This window comes from Anas acuta, chromosome 2, assembly GCF_963932015.1.
Source record: "Anas acuta chromosome 2, bAnaAcu1.1, whole genome shotgun sequence".
Lineage (NCBI taxonomy): Eukaryota > Metazoa > Chordata > Aves > Anseriformes > Anatidae > Anas > Anas acuta.
The window spans coordinates 16,313,762-16,333,164 of record NC_088980.1 but is presented as its reverse complement, the minus strand read 5'-3'; the positions used below and the strand labels follow the sequence as shown (position 1 = coordinate 16,333,164).

The window sequence follows — 19,403 nt, the reverse complement described above, 5'->3', positions numbered from 1 at the left end:
AGGAGGGAGGTAAGAAAGGTCTAATACAGATTTAAGACAGGTTTAAGAAATGTTCAGATTTAAGAAATGAACACTAAGAACAGAAAAACGCTGAGACTCTTCATCTCAGGAGGCTGTGGAGGTTCTGTCAGAGGCTTTCAGGGGCAGGCTCTCCATATACCTGCAGGCTGTGCCCTAGGCACAGGGTGCAGGGATGGGCTGAGGGCAGCCTTGGGACCTTCTGCATGATACTTCCAGAGTACTGACCCTAGCACGAGATTCCTCTGATAAAGCTCTTACAGAGAACATGACTCTGGTTCTGAAACCCCCCAAAAAAGGGGGTTTTTCTCTCTCACACTCACCAGGTTTCTAACCACCGGGGGACTCGGCATCGTATCCAAAGTAAGAGATTGACACAAATCCCGCTGTCCCAATTAGCAGCCCGCCTAATCCCCGTGATGTCAGCAGGGCTTTGCATGGCAGGATTTGGCCCACCGCCCTCCTGCGGGAACCACGGGAGAGCTTTGGGTTTTATTCCCCCTCCTGGTAGGAGAGAGCAGAATGCAACCAGGGACTGTTCCTACTATTTAAGGGAAAAGGTTCCTATACAAAATCCTGTGGTTTTGAAGTGATCCTTTTATAGGCATAAAGAGATTTTTCCACATCCCTCTGTTTGATTTCTTTTTTCCCTCGGCCCTGGCTCCTCACGCAGATACTTACAGGACACCACGCACAGGAATCATTCCTGCTCCTGGTGCTGGAGCTCAAATATCCCACCAGCTTACCACAAAAAGCCACAGGGCCGCAAGCTGCCAAGCAAACTGAAGTCGCTTTAGCCATAGGGCAGCGTGAGTGAGAGCTGAATTTGGTCCCGTACCCATCCCGAGGGATTTGGGGCTGGAAATGCCTCAGCACGGAGCTGAACGCGCTGTGTGCTCTGCAGCGGGCTCCCCCTAATCGCAGCTCTCCCTAATGAATTGTTTACGCTCGTGTTTCTCAACAACAGAGCGTGTTAATGGAATTTGTAATTTCCTTGATTTGGAATGAGATTAACTATATGTTAGCCTCAAGTTAATAGCAGGGGCTTTCAGGGTGTTTATCCTAAACAGTAATCGGATGCAGTGCACAGCAGAGAGAGACCTCAACAGCCACCCCACCTTACCCAGGGGTGTGCCCCGCTCCCAGAAGTGGGAAATGTGGCATCTGTGCTTGTTCAGGCCCAGGGAGGGGTGACACCAGGCTTCCTGTGCCCCAGGCTGCGAGCATTGATAGGGATCGGGGAGCAAAAAGGGGTGCTGGGGACTGTGCGTGCAGGTGTGAAGGCTTGGGGGGCTCAGGTGGGATGCATCCATCCAGCTGCTGCTGAGCCACTTGGCCCAGCCAAAATGATGGGATGAGAGGGGGAAAAGCAAACCTCAGGGACTCACAAACCAGCCCACAGACACCTGAGAGCTCCTCGAGCCCCTCTGCAGGCACCGGCATCCTTGGGGTTGTCCAGGCACAGGTGCTGAGCTGGGGATCTGGAACCAGCCTTGCACAGCTTGGTGCTTTTTAAGGACCAACACCATGTATTACTGCAGAATATACAGTCACACACAGTGCTGGAGGTAGCTTTTCTGCACAAAACTCACAAAACAAGGGATTTACAGGGTCCCGGTAGCCGCTTGGTGCCCGATGTCCATTAGCTCATCACATATAAATGCCGTGCAAGGCTGCCGGCACCAACACTTCCCTGCTGCCAAGACACGGCTGGTACCACCAGCTCGTGCTGACACCAGTAACCTGCCCCGGCATCTCCCCCACCAGTGCTGTGAGAAGTGGAGAGGATGCAGAGAGGAACACCGCCAGGGTCCATTCCCACAGCGGCTGCAATTTATCTAATTTTACCTCAGATTTGATCTGGGTGGGAGGGATTCCTTCACAAGCTGTGTCCTGCTTGACAGCTTACACACGTCTAAAGAACGGAACTACAGGAATGAGAATAGGAGCAACGACAAAGCCAAGAGCAGAGACTCCCAAAATGTGACAGAAAAACTTCACCTGCTACCTGGCTCCCCCTTGGCAGATGAGGGATGTTGCCCATTCCTGCTTTGAGGTGGTACATCTCCAGCCTCAGAAGAATGACTCCGGGTTTACTCATACCCCGAATGAGTGGCAAGTGCTGGATTTGGGATCGTTGGCACAGCTCTCAGCTCTCCAGGCTTTGAGCTCCCTCAGCTCGTTGTTGAATCATCATCCCAAGTCAGCGTTTAAGCGTGCACAAAGCCCCCGTGGAAAATTGTGTGATCCAGATACGCCTGCGGCTCCTCCAGCATGAATGACTAAAGCCAGGCTAAGGATACACTGACAGAACGGGGATGGGGAGCTCAGTGATGCCCGCCTACAGGGGGACAAACTCGTAGCGCTCTCCCAGATGGTGGGTGGCCCATTGTGCACCCTGCTCCTCAATGAGAGCATTAAACTCATACTCGTGAACCTAATTTGAGAACCCATTATCTAGACTGAACAATGGCAGTATTGTAGCCCCCTCGTTTGCTCATTCTGAGGCTCGTCCCCCTGATCCTCTCCAGCACACAGCAGTCTCTTCGAAGCCCTGCGATCTGATGTGAAAAAAAATGCCGGAGGCGTAAAGTTAGCGTGGAAGTCCACAGCCCACTGGTGGCTCTGCTTTCCCCCGCGCAGAACACGAGGCCAGCAGATGATTTATTTTTATTGGCACTGCGGTCAGATAAGCTGCCCTTGTGATGAGTGAGAGGAGCACAGGTCGGCCTGAGCTGTCAGTCAGAAGGCAGAAAAGCTGCAAAATGCAAGTGGGTGATTACCTGCTCCTTGAGCATCCGCTGCTGTTGAGTGCCAGGGTCCCGCGCCTGCTGCTTCTCCCATTAACCTCAGAAACAATGCTTCTGGTCAAGGAGGGCACTATTTGCCCTTGGACCACTCTTGATTTTTGTAAACACTGTGGCATGTCAGGGGACATTACGGCTATGTCATGACTGAAGCAAGAACATCTGGCTTAAAATTAAGAACTAAATATCAGGGATGAACTTCAGGTGTGCTTCCCCTCCTGCCTTCCCCGCGCAGTGGGGACAGCCTGCAATTTGCCATCTGCGACCACCTCAGAAGGGTTTCTGGACCTCTCTGTAACAAACCATTTTCCTCTGCTTGTTGTTCTCTTAGTTTTTACAAACCAGACTTGTTGCAACCACCCGGGCTTTGGAATTAAGCAAACAAACTTCTGATGGATATTCTCACTCCTTCTGCGTTGCAGCCTATTTATCCCACGCTTCCCTTGAAAAAGACCTTGATTATCATGTAAATTACATTTTTACCCTCTTCTTCTGAGATCTCAAGTGGGAAATGAATTTTTTTGGGGGGATTGAAGGTTGCTAGAGAACTCCAGCAAGTAAAAAGATCATGAATACAAATGGACGGCTTGGGAGGAATATCAAAGGATATTAACAGCACTGCAGAAATGCTCCAGAGCCTTAGAGCTCGGTGCTGTGGGTCTGTGTGCCTTCACAGCTTTGCTCGCACTGCTTGGATGGTAGCATCGTGATTTGTACCACTTTCTGCTGAAAAGGAAACGAGGCAGCTGCCCCACAGCTTCCAGGCCAGCAGCCGAGACCCCAAAGAGGAGCAGACTGCAGCTCCGTGTGGACATGGATGTGCTCTGGGCATGCTTCAAGCTGAGCAGGGCTACTCGGACTTTTGGGACTTAAAGATGTTCCTCCTAAAATAACAGATCTTGTCATGGCTTTTTCAAAGTCACTTGTTGCAGAAAAACTCTGCTTATAAGCAAGTATTTTCCAAATGATTTAAAAAAATGGCACCTGAAGTTTACGTTTCTAATTTCTGAAGAGCAAAATATCCTGAGAAATTTGATTTTCTTCCATCTCATCAAATCTCAAAAAAATATCACAGAGGGTTCTTTCTATTTTTTTGTTTGTTTGTTTGTTTGTTTGTTTTCTTTTTTCCTTTTTCTGTCCCTCTGCAGCTGCCCGGGTGCCTCCTGCCAACGCAGATGGGGACACTGGGTACGACCCCAGGCCTGGCACTGCGTCCAGCAGCTATTCCAGTGCTCCTTCTCCTCCCTTTTTTCAGCTAGGGCTTAGCAAGGGTTTAAGTTTTCTTTTTGCCAGCAGCTGCACACACTCGGTACTTGCTGCTATTGGCACTGAAGATCAGACTTTGGAGGGTAAATGTGCTTTCCGTGATGAAATCTGGTTGGGAGCGGTAAAGATCTGAGGGCTCCCTCAGCCAGAAAATTGGATCCGGCTTACCTGAATGTCAGGTCATCTGGGCTGGAGTTAATGAATAGCTCAGGATGAAGGTGGACAAACAGTGAGGGAGCTGCTCTGTGCACGTAGGAGCCTTGTTTGCTGCAGGGTCTGGCCCTTCACGCCGTCCTGCGGCTCCTCCTGGGAGGGGGCGAGCAGTGGCTAGTGCTGAGGACCCCAAATCAGAGCATGTCCCAAACCTGTGGGGTCTTCATGGCCTCGAGATGTCTCCTCTATCAGGAACTGGGTGAAATTGGCTGGCAGAGCCACACGTTGTCACAGGCAGGTGAACAGACAGAACGGGTCAGGCTTTGGTGGTGGAAAATGCAGCTAGAAACCCTACACACATAGCCAGAGTCCTTGGGTTTTGTCCCTGTAGAAATGCCTGGAGAGGTGGAAAAAGGTGGATTCTGCGAGAAAACCTTGGTGTATGGTAACTAAGCCAAAAATAAGCCAAACTGCTCCAAGAGAGAATCCCCACTGTCCCAAGAGAGAAGTACCCTGTCCCCAGCAGCATCTCACAAGCTCTCTTTTCTCCGGGCCATGGGTAGGGTGCTGCCCATTTCAGGGTTTGCACAAATAAACACCAATTCCAGTTTCTTTCCAATGGCTCCGGTTGTTTCTGCAAGACTGCTCAGTCACGGTTGTGTCCATGCACGTGTCCAAGATATCTTGGTTTGGAAAAGGGGTCAGGGACAAGGACAAAAAATGCAGAAAACGCACCAAAAACGTGATTCATGGTTGCCATGGCTGTAATCCTGCCTGGCAACCCTGCACTGCCACATCTGAATGAAAAAAGAATGGGTGAAGTGCATGGGTCTGCCACCCTGCCCTCCACCCCTCTCTTTTTGGGTGCAGGTAGCCACAGAATCACAGCACCACAAAACAGGCAAGGTGGGAAGGGACTTGCAGAGGTCGTCTTGGGACCCCAGTCACCAGCCATCGCCTTGTTTGTCCATCTTCTTCCTGACCAAGATGAGATTGTTCCCTCCAGCTGACAGAGGCTGAAAAATACGGCTTAGATCTGATTTTCTACCACCGCAGTTAGATTTTCTGTACTGTACAGGGGAAACAATGAAAGGTGAAATCCCTGTAGGGAAGGATTTGCGAAATTCTGCAGGAAATTGGTATTACAGATAATTGTTTCCTGCTGAGGGGATCTAACAGAACTTTGCAGAAAAGCTGCCCTTTTCAGCAATATCCACTGCAGTGTACCCAGGCACCAAAGTCTGTCTCTAGCACAAATGTGCTTCACTGCACATTTTCCTGCTGCACCTGAAATCTAATATTGGTTAATTCCACCGGGATTTCCTTCATGAGAGACAACACGGTGTAAATGATAAACCTGTGAAATTGCAGATGAGGTGAAATGTTGGGTACTTTGGCCTCTGGAGCACCAAGACTTTGATTCTTAATGGCAGCTATTGAGCCTTGCCTTTTGAAGATGTGCAGGGAAAATTTATTGACTATCAGCAAAATCTTCTCTCCTAAGTAGGCTTGTACCATAAGAAGGCACCAGTTTTATTCCACTAAGGATAAAAAAGACTCTTATAAGCAGCATCATTCTTGTGTCTGGTTCCCAGTATTTTTAGAACAGGTCCTCTTGTTTTGGTCCCTGTTGAAGGTACTTTGTTAAAATAAGCCAGCATTATCAGAACAACAGATATAGCAGTTGATGTGATCCTGGGTTTTGCCATTATATACAGTTATGGATACATGTCCAGGTGTAAGCCAAGACACCTTTGGTAAGCTACTCTGAGCTTCAGTCATGCTAACAGCGGATGGGGAAATGAGCCTTCAGACAATCTTTCCTCCTCATGCTCCTGCTAAACTTACCAAAGTAGGCAGACGGCCCTTTCTGGATCAGAAACTCCCGTCCATCGATCATAGCCCTCTTATTCAGCTGCCAACAGCTTTAGGCTTGAAGCAAACAGAGACTTTGAACTAGATAAAAGAAAACTTCTGCTTGCAATTATTACAATCAGAACAAAACCAAGAGCGCTGTGACTGTTTTATTAATAAGTGTGCTTTGCTGTTCCCAACCTTTGCAAAATCCGCATATCTGGCTCTCCAAGAATATTACTACTTGGACCTAGTTCATATGGATTGCAAAGGATAAAGACATTCCTGAAAGCTCACTTGCCAGCTCTGCTGCTCTGCCAGCAGCAGTAACTTGAGAAGGAATGATGGTCCCTTTGAAATACAGACTGCAGTGTGACTGGAGAACGGGGCCCAGCTAGATACACGTGCACGGACAGACCTACAGACAACCCGTTTTCCTCATCTTCACCCTTCTGCTGAGGGCACTGGAGGCAGAGAAGACAGCAATTCTGATCTTTGAAATCCTTTCAGAAACATGCCACCACCTTGGGCTGCCCTGACAGTAGCAAGAGGAACAAGGTGAAGAAGACTGGAGCAGAAGCTCAGATCTCAAGCTTTCTTTTTAAGCCTCAGTCATAGCTTTATGAAGAATTGGAGCATTTTTGCAGGACTCAAGCCTGCTGGCAGTATCCGGTTTAACGCGGTAAACCTTCCTTGCCATCCCAAATTTACGAGCTATCAGATCAGCTCATCTGCTAGGTTGTTACAGCCCCTCCCTTACCTCATCAGGAGTCAATGTGTTATATCGATTATGCCTTTTACAGTCCAACGTGGGTTTAAGTAAACTGCATTAAGTGTAGGGCTTAATGAGAAAACCAGCTTCTGCGTGTAGAGCCCTACCTGAGACACAGATCTGAAACGTGCGAGCGTCTGCTACACAGACCCTAACTGCTTTATCAGATGAGAGGAGAAACCTGGCAAAGCTTAACGATCTCGCAGCAAAAGACATGAACGAGGCTGAGAGGTTTCTGTCAGATCACCCAAACAGATACTCGGGCTGCGGGACGGCGTGCTGCCATCCCCGCTAATGAGTTCCCAGCACAAGCACCATTTCTCCAAAGAGTTTCCTGAGAGGTAATTGACTTTTTCAGGAGCAGAATGAATACACCGTAGCAGAATAGCAGCTACGGTCTCTCGTGCTCCCTGTCAGTCACAGGAGTTCAATAACCAGATTTCTGTTGCTATTTTGAGCCCTGTCTTGAGGAAAGAGGCACGTGGACAGACATACTCGGCAACGTAGTGGAAGAGTTTGTTAATGGGGGATTTTTATATCTTGTTAGGAGTGACTTTATGCTGTTCTTGTATAGCTTTATTGATGGGTTGTGGTACAAGTGGCTTTGAGCCTGGCATCCCATGACCCATCCAGCCTCCACGCACACTGGACTGCAGAGTCCACCTGGCTCCAACTTCTCCTACCAAGCCCTCAGTAAAGAGGGCAACATCAGAAGGACTTCTATTTGGATCCCACACAGGGAGTTGGAGGTTGGTTTGGACACCGACAGGGACAAGCAGCACCAGCCAAGGTTTGAGCAAAAGCAGCTTGGACTCCTAGCCCACAGGGCATCAGAGAGCCCCTGAAGGTGGCCACCTTCCCCTGGAGATGCAGGTTGTGGTGGCCAAGCCTTGCTAAGACAGCAGCACCTACAGCCACCCCCTTGCAGAAGTCCGGGTTTTTAAAGGAGTTCTGGGAAGGGGCGTACAAAAGGGAGAACCTAAGTCCTTAGGCAGCTGTGAATTGCTGTCTTGGATTTAGGCACCTAAGTGCTTTTTTGGACCTTGTCCCAAACACTTCATTGAGTGAGCGCTGCATTAGCTTTAACAACAGCCCAGTCAGGGGATAAGCAGCAACACAAATGCTCCGAGCTGCTCTTCTAACGCATCCTAGGTTGCGAACAAACGATCGGTGCAGAACCAGCTGCCCTGAGTTATGGTGCCTTTGCCCCAAGCCATTTCCTTCATTGCTTCTACGAGGAAACACCCCTCAGCAGCGCTTTCCTCGCTGCCTTTGCTGCCACACTGTCAGCCTGGAGCGCTCCAGAAAGCTCCCGCTGACTTTGTGCTGAAATTGGTGAGCAGGTAGAGGACAGCAGTGTAAAGCAGCATTGTTTCTGTAGTGATTGTTTGCCTCCTTCCTTAAATATAGAGAGGTCGCTTGGAAGGAGCTGAGCTACGCCCTGAGCTTTGGGACTCACTCTTACACCTCCCTCCCGAGGCCTGTCAAATGCTTACGGGGTTTGTGGTGCTGCTCATGACCAGAGAGTTCACATTAAGCAGAAAGAGAACAGAAAATCTTCTGGTAAAGAGGGGAAATAGATGGCAAAGCTTACCTTCTGTCACTCGGGACGCGTGTACGCTGACTTTGGAGGACACACGGTCACAGGTGCACGCTGCCTGCGGGGCACAACAAAAGGCAGAGCTGAAGTAAGACGACTCATTTCCATTTCAATTTTCTCCTTGTAGTGGATGCGATTCAGCTTTGCCCGATGTTGTCTGCCCGACTGTAGCTGCATGTGCCTGGGAGTGCTTAGTCTCCTTTCAGACAGCTCATTCAGAGGCTCACTGGCTGCTTTTCTCCCAGAGCCCGCTGCGGACAAACAAGGCTCTCAAAACCAGCCTGAACTAAGGGGCTCCTTCTAGATCCAGGTCTCTGTAATACTTGAGAGGTGAAGCAAGGTCTTGTGAGGTCCCTGCTGTCTGGGAAATGGACATGGGACCCCCCAGAGCGGGGACTTGTCTGTGGGGATGACCGTGTTGGGACAGGCTGGCAGTGTGATTGAAGGGTGTGTGGTGTACCTGGACCCAGTCTTTGCACGGCCTGCCTCCTGATGCGAGGCTGCGTGACACTTCTGTGCTGCCCTGCGGCCTGCCAAAATACAGGGGGTGAAGCTTCAGCCCGTGGAAGACAGGATGTGACAAATTAAGGCTTCCGTGGTGGTTGTTTCTGATCTGCAATAGAGAAAATACAGCGTAAGTATAGGTGTAATCTCCACTGGTGAGTCTAAAAGCCCTCTGGTGACTCAGAGAGGCTGCGTAAGTTGTACAGGAGGCAGCCTCAAGCCAAAACAACCTAGTAAAATGCCTTTTGATTAATCTGAATGAGGCTTTGCCCAATTAATATTTTTTATTATTTTGGTGCCTGGTTCCATTTTCCCTCTGGTGCTGGACAGACGGAGAGTTCGGCTCAACAAGAATAGCATTTAGCATGAGAGCTTGGACTTCCCCACCTTCCAAACAAGACTTATTCGTAATATCAGTATCAGCTTCCACAAGACTGCGTAAGAAATTAATAGACTTCAAAGACTTCCATGCTACAATACACCCCCTACACACCTGCAACCCTTTACGGTGCAGGCGTATGTTCTGCTGGTGCTGTGATCCTTTTGCACGGTTGTTGTAATTTAGTTATCAAGCCAAATTGTGTTTCCATAATGTTGCTCCAGAAGCACTGCAAGTGGACACCAGTTAGGAAACGGGGATGAGAGCAGTATTGGAGTAAGTGCGAACTCTCCTGCAAAACAATACGAGAGTGAGTAAGAGTTAGCTGCAAGAACAAACTAGACAAGCACAAGGCAAGTTTATCACTGTGGGTCTACAGACCCCACTCACATCTAAACCTGTACCCCGGTGGGAGTGAGGGGGAAGGAAAGCAGCTTGTCGAGCATGCCTCTGTGCCACGGGGATGCTTTATGCAGCTATGTTTTTCTATTTCGGACCCGCACTTGACGCAGAGGTGGGCCCGTGCTGCCCCCACAGATAACAGCATGCTCCTGAGGTGATTTCACAGCTTCAAGGCAGGCGCTTGGAAAAGATTTTTCTATTAAGAATGGATTTGAGCCCTAATCCCTTCACCCCCCGGCACATCAGAGTGACAGGTCCCTGCTCCCTGATAACAAACCCCCGCCGTGCCCCTGCCTGCTCCCCTCACGGAGAGCTGCGTGGGGCGGCTGCGCTGCCCTGGCCGCCCTCCAGAGCCCGGGGATCTGTGTAATCTCCCGTGTCAAGATGTGTTTGGATACAGAAAGCTGCACCATCCTGGAGTATATCAGCTAGATAACCAGAGCGGCCTGCCCCAGGGAGACAGATTCCTTGTGCTCCATGTCCAAAATCCATCCCTCTGCGGCCTTTCTGCTCGGCCTTCAACCCCGAGCGACACTCGTGTCTTCAAGGGGCTGTTCTCTGGGAGATAAACATAGCTCTTCTGGCTCAAAAATTACAAGCCATTCTCACATATATTTTTTTTATCTGTTTAACAGACTGTAATTTCAGCTTTTTGGGTGAGGCTTTTTGTGGGAACGGCCTGGCACGAAGGGGTCTTGCAAACTCTTGCTGAACTCTGTGAGTCGTCCCCTTACGGGCAGCCCGGCCTCGCGCTCCTGCCCCTGCCACCACACCAAGCTTCTTCTACAGAAAAATAAAATAATAAAATAAAATAAAATAAAATAAAATAAAATAAAATAAAATAAAATAAAATAAAATAAAATAAAATAAAATAAAATAAAATAGCCCAGTTTTCTGCCCTTGGTATCTCATAAAACGAGCTCGCATAGCTCCGTGGCAGGGAGGCAGTATTTCAGAAAGGGCAGTGCTGCCCTTTGAAAATGTAATGCTGCCACAGCTAAAGGCTGGAGTTGGTGAGCTGAAGTTAAATAGCTATTATTTAAATCCTTATGGAACTAATAGGAACGATGCCGCAGAGCATTTACAGCAAGAGCCGTTTTATTGTGTGCTGTGGTTTGGTATTAAAATGCACTATTTCCGTGATGTTCCCCAGTGTGAACCTGTGGTCCTTGGGGAAGGGCATACGGCAGAGCGCAGCCCCTCCAGACTCAGCTTCTTGATATTTACTGCTGCAACCACGGGTTCTTTTGTTGCCTGTATGTGTTTTTCATTTGCTCCTTACGAACCCCAGGGCTTCGGTTGTATCTTCGAGCAGTGACTGCCACAGCCTAACTACATGCAGCAGAAATACTTCCAAATCCCTACATCAGTACTGGATTTGCCATCTTCCAGCTAACTGTTTATATGTGTATGTTCAGGAAAGGGAGGAAACATTCCCAAACTACCTGTCCTGTTTCTATGTTATTTTGCATGTTTTTATCACCCCACCTCGTGTGCGTCCCTTCCATCAGGTGCCCCACTACTTCAGCCTCCGCTCTCCCAGATAAAGAGCTGCTCAGCACACACACGCTGTGTTCTTGTGAGTTAAATTATTTATGCTGCTAAGAACAATTTTGCAGCTGTTCTGAAGATGAAGTTGCTTTTATTTTTATTTTTTTTTCAAGGTAGCTTTGTAATTAGCTTCATGAAAAGGCAAAGGATCTTCAGCCGATGCCTGTGGGCGACCTGAATTTGCTCTCAGCCTTCCCCATGAAGCCAATAGGTCACCATCTGACCTCCCCACAGTGAATCTGGTGTCACAGTTGGACAGTGCTGTGGTGAAAAACTCTGTGAGAGGACAGGGTGCACCCAGCTGCTTGCCCAGACCAGCACTGGATATCAGGCATGACCCTGGGGGCTGCTGAGTGTGGCTTGGGAGCACCCCAAGTAACAGTGAAGACCATCAAGATCTTGTGGTAAAATATGAGATCCTACCAGAGCCCGTTCTTCTTTTACTTTATTTGAAGCGTGCTTTCATCAGAATATTCCACGGTGATGTTAGTGGGATCACAGCCCTTGCTAACCCCTGCTTTTTGACTAGAGAAATACAGCTAAAACCTGTCCCATGCTTGCAAAAAGACCACTTCTCTGTTGTATACATCTCAAATGTCTGTTCTCAGCCGTGACCTCGTCTGCAAGACTTCACTCCCTAATGAGTGACACGTGGATCATTAGCAGAAACGATGATGTGGCCATCAAAGCCCTTGTGAGCATCAGCAGAGATGCAATAGTGTCTCTAGTGTACTGTTTGTATACCCTTGGGCATCCAAATTTCAAACTAGGAAAAGTAGGCCGGATCCAGCACCAATATTCTTTGCTATCACACAACTATTCCCCTTTGATCCACCCCTGCCTTCTCCGGCCTCTTCTCCATCCCCAGCACCTTCCCAGGAGGCCTGCTGGAGCTCCCAGCCCTTCTTGAGAGCTTTTCAGCTGAACGACTGTACAAATATTTTAGTCAGAAGGCTCTTCTGAAAAATTAGGCCTAACAGTTGTGTTCCCCGTCTGGGTGATGGGAGCAATTCCTGTTAGAACTTCCCACCTCTCCGGGGTGTTGTGATGAGAAGCTCATTCATATTTCCTGAGCACCCCGAGCCAAGTCCTTGAATAAAAGAGCTGCAAGGATTGTTTTAACAATATTTAGCACTTCAAAAGTTTTAGAAACACTACCTAATTTTCCCAAATGTAAAACAGCTAAAATTTGAAGGGTAATTTGCGTGCCACACCTCAACCTCTTCAGCAGCCTTCTCAATGTTCAGGTGTCTTCACACACAGTGTGTGTGTACAGTTCTTCTGGGTTAATTACTTTTTTATTTTTATTTTTTTATCCATGTTTTCTAACCTCCAACATACATTTGGGTGTCATACAGATGCTCACTTAGTCCTTATATCTAAAGGAAACTACATGCCAGCAGTGCACTGACCCACTGCTCTGGGACACTTAGGAAGTGGTGAAGTAGTTAAGGAACTGAATCCCCAAATATCAGCTCAAAATACAGCTAAAGAAGTAAAGAGGACAAACGAAAACATCTCCTCTCCATGGCAATGCTTAGTGTTTCCCTTGATGTAGCTATAAAATATCTGAAGCTCCTCTGTTCCAAACTGAAGAGGTGCCAATTCTATAAACAGGTGATTACTGGCGGGAGGAGTAATGTGACATTACTTGTGTTTTCTTGCAAAAGTGTAATATCTGTTTTGTTTATGAATAGCATCTGTTCTAAGAAAGTTTCATATATCATGGCTGTAACATGCCCTATAGGACGGACAAGAGGAAAAAAATAAGCAGAGTTTTAATAGCACATCTGTGGCTAGTTAGTTATGGTAAACTTCAGGTATGTGGTGATTTCAGCGTGTGTTCCTAAATACATCCCCAGCAACTGGATCTAAGACAAACGCTGTTACTGCGTTTTGGGGAATAATTAATGTACCTAGTCACTTAAAACCACACCAAAATCTGATGGAATCTGGTTGACCTCGAGGTAAAAATCACTGACACGAGATCATTTAAAGATACAAGGCTGAAAGCTTGCAACAAGCTAGGAAGGGACGGCAGGACTGCCCTGGCCCTGAGCAGCAGGGCTGATGATGGGACACAAAGCACAGAGGAGTCCTGGCGAGGGAGGCGTTCAGGCCAGAGTGAATTATAAAGGCATAAAGCAGCATTAACTTGCACCGAGCAGAGCAGAACTTCCCATTCACTCATCACACAGCCACGGCCAGCAGCAGCGCTGGGGCTGAGGAGCTGGCCGGTGTGCAGCATGCGCCGTGTTTTTCCTTTTCCCCTCCCTGCACATGAATTCATCTGTATTTCCCCCATCTGGCCTGCCTCTCCCGTGTTTGTGCATTCCTGTTTTCCATGATTTTCACCCACCTCAAGTGCCCTCAGTGGCTGAGCCCTGTCCCAGAGGCTTAAGGGCTCTTTTCTCTTCTGCAGACCCCAGTTGAATGTTTCTCTCGCAGGCACATTTAGTTCTCACAGCTGTTTTAGGTTGGGAGTGCTAAAGAGAAGAAGGTCCGACTGTGGTCCCCTTCTCCAGAAAGAGCCAGGATAGGAACATCTCCGCAGGACCGTGGGCTTTGCAGGGGAGCAGTGCTCCACCAGCCATGCACATTTACTGCCATCACACAAAAAAAGCAGAATTGCTTTCCTCCCTCCTCTGCTTTTCCTCATCTTTGCCTTTCTCCAAGCATCCTTGCCCTTCTCCACCTGAGTGAGACCATGACCCCACCAATCTGGGCACTGAGCTGGGGAAAAAACAGAAGCTCCATCTGCCCCAGGAGTCTCCTCGCTAGCAGGCTGAGGGCAAGATGCAGGAGGGGCAAAAAAGTCCCCCAAAGCCACATTTCTGTGGAGGGGCAGAGCCCAGCACAGCGCTCGAAGCTCCCCAGCCGCAGTCCCGTGTCTTCGTGCCGTACACCAGTCCTCTGCTCAGCCCCCCTTACGTGGGATTTGGGGCTGCAGCTGTTCACAGTCGCTAATTGTGAATCCAGCCTGAGAAAATGCCCAGATCATCTTGAAAACAATGCGATTTGCTTTCTGGTGTCAGACCACAGGGCTACGTCCAGGTCGTGTTTTCAGGCTTTTCTCTGTAACAGGAGAGCCAGAAGCACAGGTGACTGTTCTCTTTGTTTTAGGAGGAAAGCTGTTTCTCATTTCAAGGCCTTTTGACTTTAAGGCAACCTCCGGAGAGTGCAGGACTCCTAACAACTTTGCAGAAGTGCCATCATTCAAGGGCTGCACCTCCCTCTGCAGCCCACCACGTACCCTCAGAAGAGGAACAACAAAAATACCCCCAAATGCAGAGATGCAAACAGCACCTGGCTTTGGGGTGTGCTGCGTTGTGTGCTTTTACCGTGCTCTCTGCAGGCAGTGAACTCCCGAGGGCAAGGACATGACCCTTCCCTTCACGTTGACGTTGTTCAGAACATGACACAGGCTTCCTCCTCCGGAGGGGCTGCTCCAGCTGGTGCTCCCCACCAGCTCCCACTGCTGCAGCACTCGCTCTGTGTCCTAACCCCCAACAGGGAGGTTTGGGCTCAGGAAGGAGGGATGTCAGCAGGACCATCTCTTACAGCCAAGCAAACAGCCCTGAGCTGCAGCCATGCAGATGAGGAAATCATCCTGAATTTTTATTTATTTTTTCATACAAGACAGTAGAGACAGGTATTAAAAAAACACCTCCCAATTTGCCTGTCAGCGTCAAGATATTAAAATAATAAACCTTAACTAGTGCCAGCAAGGCCTCTTTGATGGAAACCTGTGCTACCATCACGCCCACATGAAGCTGTGCTCTGACAAAACCCAGTCTTTCTGCTCATTTACTGCCAGCCACAAGGCTTTGCTGTGGGCAAAATACAGGGCTACCTGACCAGCAAAGCTGCGGGAGCTGCACGGGTGACCCGCAGGGCGGGGGGTGAGGTGCTGCACGGGGTCCTGCTGCAGGTCCCCCTGCCACCAGCGGTGCTCCCCTTGGGGATGCTTTGTGTGCCAGTGGCTGCAGGCACAGAGCCTCGCTGCTGGAAGGTGAAAGGAGACGCCTGAAGAAAAGCAGGACGATGATGATTACACCGAAAGCAGGGCACCAGGAACCTGCACCTGGTTCTGGGCTCTCCTGCCCAGCTCCTGGAGTTATCGCTGAACTTCCAGCCCCTGCTTTCCCACTCTTTGCCAGAGCACCTATTGAACAGGGCTCTGTTCGTGAACATGTGTAAAGTGCTTCAATGGCCTAGGGTAAAAGTCAATTAAGACATGGCGAGCAGTTGGCAGGCCCAAGGAATTGCTGAAGTAAATGATTCACAAACATGCCTTTTCCAGAGCATCATTAAACTGAAGTAGATTTTCAAATGATTCACCTGTTTCTCAAGGCTGACTAAATGATGGGGAGTGAAGAGGTGGGGAAGCAGGCAACCAATAATGCTTCAAAGTGTGACAGTGAAAACCATGGCAAGGACGAGCCCTTTGGGCATGCGGTCTGCCCAGGCCAACAGATGTGGCAGCTGAAGAAGGACGTGCGCTGATCCCTCTCCCTCTTTGCTACACTCTTTTCTGCAGCTCATCCCCGTGCAGGGAAAGTTGATATTTTCCATGAAGTGCCCACATGGGAGTGTGCTCCCTGCAGGGCTCCGGGGTCAGGCCCTTCTATGTCACCTTCCCGGAGGGATGTACAGGTGCTGGACATGTCCCCAGCTCCCCGTGAGCAGGCTTGTGCCGGGTGGGCTGCAGTCATAGAATCAGGGAAACATTAAGGTTGGAAAAGACCTCCAAGATCATCTGGTCCAACCATCGCTCTACCACCAATGTCACCCACTAAACCATGTCCCTGAGCACCAGGTCCAACCTTTCCTTGAGCACCCCCAGGGACGGTGCCTCCACCACCTCCCTGGGCAACCCGTCCCAGTGCCTGACTGCTCTTTCTGAGCAGAAATGTCTCCTCATTTCCAATCTAAACCTCTCCTGGCGCAACTTGAGGCCATTCCCTCTAGTCCCATCACTGGTTATCTGTGAGAAGAGCCCGACCCCAGCTCCCCACCCTTCCCTTCAGGCAGCAGCAGAGAGCAATGAGCTCTCCCCTCAGCCTCCCCTTCCCCAGCCCAAACCCCCCCAGCTCCCTCAGCCGCTCCTCACAGGCCTCCCGCGGCCGCTCCGCCCCGCTCCTCCCGTCCCATCCCAGCCCGTCCCAGCCCATCCCAGCCCATCCCAGTCCGTCCCAGTCCGTCCCAGCCCATCCCAGCCCGTCCCGCCCCGTCCCGCCCCGCCGCGGGTGGCGGGCCCCGCAGGCTCGGCGCCTCCCGGCTGCCGCGGAGCGGTGAGTGCCGGGGGGGGGGGGGAACGGGCATGGGGTTGGGGGAGCTCGGGGACGAGCTGCAGGAGGCTGTGGGGTCGCCCTGCACCTGCTGGGACCCCTCGGTGAAAGGGGGGTCCGCCGGCAGCCCCCCACCTCCCCCGGAGAGGTTTGGGGGGGAGCCGCGGCTGGAGCAGCCCGCAGGGGTCCCCGCGGTGCGGGGTGGTTGCAGGGGGGGGAGCAGCGGCAGGCTCCCCTTTGGGGGTCTGGGCTCGTGTCTGCACGGCAGTTGTTGGGGTCTGGTGGTTTGTTTCCATTTTCCCTGTCCCAAAGCGCTTGCTGTGACGGAGGGGATCAGCGCTGCGGTGTCAGAAGGGGTCTGCGCCCGTATGGCACTTGGGTGTGGGCTCAGGATTACAAGGGGCGGCCTCACTCTGTCCCTAGGTCCATGCCAGTGGGCTCTTGCATCTATTAAATTTTTTTTTCCTTTTTATTTTTTTATTTTTTTCCCTGTTTTGTCAAGAGTTGAGAATAGCTTTTTTTGTTTTTGTTTTTTTTTTTTTTGTGTCGGGGACCCTGCATGTTGGGTTACCCCAAGTGCAGATATGATCTAACTGAGCGCTCAGGCTGATCCGAACAGGCAAGGCGTTAAACCTTGGCCGGTGACGAGGAGAATTGTGCCCTGCGAGAAGCATTCAGCTCTGCTTCTTCCCGTGAGCTGCAGCGTTTTCTTCTCATTGCTTCAAAAGTTCTGGTTCTGCCCAGAAGGGCTGCTGCTGCTCGTGGGGAGCAGGCACGGGGAAAATAGCAACCTTCCAGCTTCAGACCGAAAATGATGGGATTAATGACAGAGAAGGGCTGTGCAGTTAAGGGATGCAGCCGCTGCGAGAGCCTCAGTTTGTCCCAGCGCTTCCAGTTTGTAATCACCGAGGCCAGACCTGCCCTACCCTGTCATGTTCTTGCAGTTATACAGCACGCCCAGGTACGTGGAGGAAAAAGTGTGGTCCTGCCAGCTAGCCCCTTTGCCGAGGATGCCTAGGGCAGCAGGAGTAAGGAGAGGACCTAGGCAGGTTGCTGCCCTGGGCAGCTCCTAGCCCTGGAGGCAGGATGCTCCCTAGGGTGTCCCACCAGGCACAGCGTGCTGCAAAATGCCAGCTCAGGCTGTTGTTTCGAAGGTTCGGCCCCATTTCTGCATCCTTTGCCTGGTGATGTTCATGCTCTCTCCTTGCTGTGTGTTCGCCAGCTCCTAGAAAATACTGCTCGTTCAGAGCCTGCCTGGCCGTGTGTGTCCAGTGGCATGTCACACTGCTATATTGTTCTTTCGATGCATAATTTCACTGGCCTCTTGTGACCTAAAAAGCACACAGAAAATAAACAAGGGCATATTGTTCAGTGGGAAGGGTGCAGAAAATCTTCTACCCTTCGCCGCCTGGGTAGGAAAAGGTTACTTTTAAGCGTTGCTCCTGATTGCCAGAGAAATGACATGGCACATGTGGGCTTGGTTTTTGCCAAGCAGACTTTATTTGGGAGGTGATGCATTTCTGAACTTCTCGGTCACCTTGGAACTAGTTGTGACTGCAGAGCAAAGTCCTGTCCAGATCTTCTAATTAATTTGGCCAAAGGCCATCCTAATTAACCTTGAGGGAGTTCAGGGGTGGGAGAGCTTGGTATGAAACAATTGTTCTCTTGTAATTTGCTTTTCACAATGTGTCGACCCAAACAAGAGCTGCATCTCTAAAATCCTCTGGGTCTCTTGCTGAAGCCATTACACCAGTTTATTTGTTTTTTAACAGATGTTGTTTTTCACTGCTTGAGTGGAAAGGGTTATCTCACTTTCTGCAACCTTGCTATTGTGCTTTGTTTTAAGAGCCAGTGGACTGGGGCTTGCTGGGGAAGCTTACTCACCGGTTCCAGCGACAAAGGAAGGGGCTGGTCAGCCTTCCAGTGGTCTTGATGTGGTCGTTAAGGTCTCTATGTGAACGGATGGCATCTTTTCACATCTACGTAGAGATAACCCGCAGTTCTTCTGGTATTGGCAGTGCCTGCAGAGAACAAAAATGGGCAGCAGACTCTTTGTCGCCCAAGTGTATTGCAGTTGGGATATTAATAGAAGTCGTCAGCTGTAACTTGGACCATCTCAGATGGTGGGGCAAGGGAAGGGAAAATTTACCAGCCATTTCTGAAGCTTTAGGATAGGTCCTCTTACCCCACCACGCTGCTTGCTGATGGACTTTTTGGTCCCTGGGGCTCTGTGCTCAGGATCTGTGCCGCCTTTCACCCCTCTGTACGTACCCTACCAGTGTACAGGAGAGGTGCCTGTCTTACTTTTTTTCTACACTAATGCTCTCAAGTGCTACTTGGCTTTTATTTTCTAGTAGTGCAAAGGGTCGGGGGGAAATCCTGCTGAGACTACAAGGCAGGACACACAGACGCAAGAAAGGAAGATCAAAGATGTCTATAATACAGGAAGAAGCAAAGGGTCAATCCAGAAGAGAGGGCACTCAATTATACATACAAGGGTAATATAAAAGGGATAACAGCACAGGAGAGGATGGTAATGTCTGAAAATGAGTAAACAAACAGACGTGTAAGGCTAAGCTGAGAATTTATTTACCCCAGCAGACACAATCCTTATCTCTTTGAAAGAAGAGAAGACCATGCCAAGCCTGGAGCGCCTCCGCTCCCAGCCTCAGTTGTGAGCGGGAGAAAGTGTTTGTTTGCGGATCGCTCCTCCGTGAGCCATGGCCTGATGGGCCGGCCCGTCCTGCTGTGATTAGTAGGATGCTAATGTGCGTAATCCTTTTGATCACAAAGCCCAGGCTCTGTA

The 19,403-nt window shown here is 49.9% G+C and overlaps 1 protein-coding gene across 3 annotated transcripts in view; it reads left to right on the top strand.

Annotated features, from left to right (window-relative positions):
* Positions 1-19,403, top strand: part of JCAD (junctional cadherin 5 associated) — a 52,131-nt gene that overhangs the window by 9,404 nt on the left and 23,324 nt on the right. Inside the window, exon 1 of one of the 3 annotated variants that reach the window (XM_068673622.1) lies at positions 16,500-16,600. The exons of 1 other annotated variant lie outside the window; for it this stretch is intronic. The gene's annotated coding sequence lies outside the window, so the exon portion shown is untranslated. Of the gene's footprint in view, positions 1-16,499; positions 16,601-17,216; positions 17,559-19,403 lie in introns of those variants that run through there. One more of the 3 variants, XM_068673625.1, reaches the window with a different exon arrangement.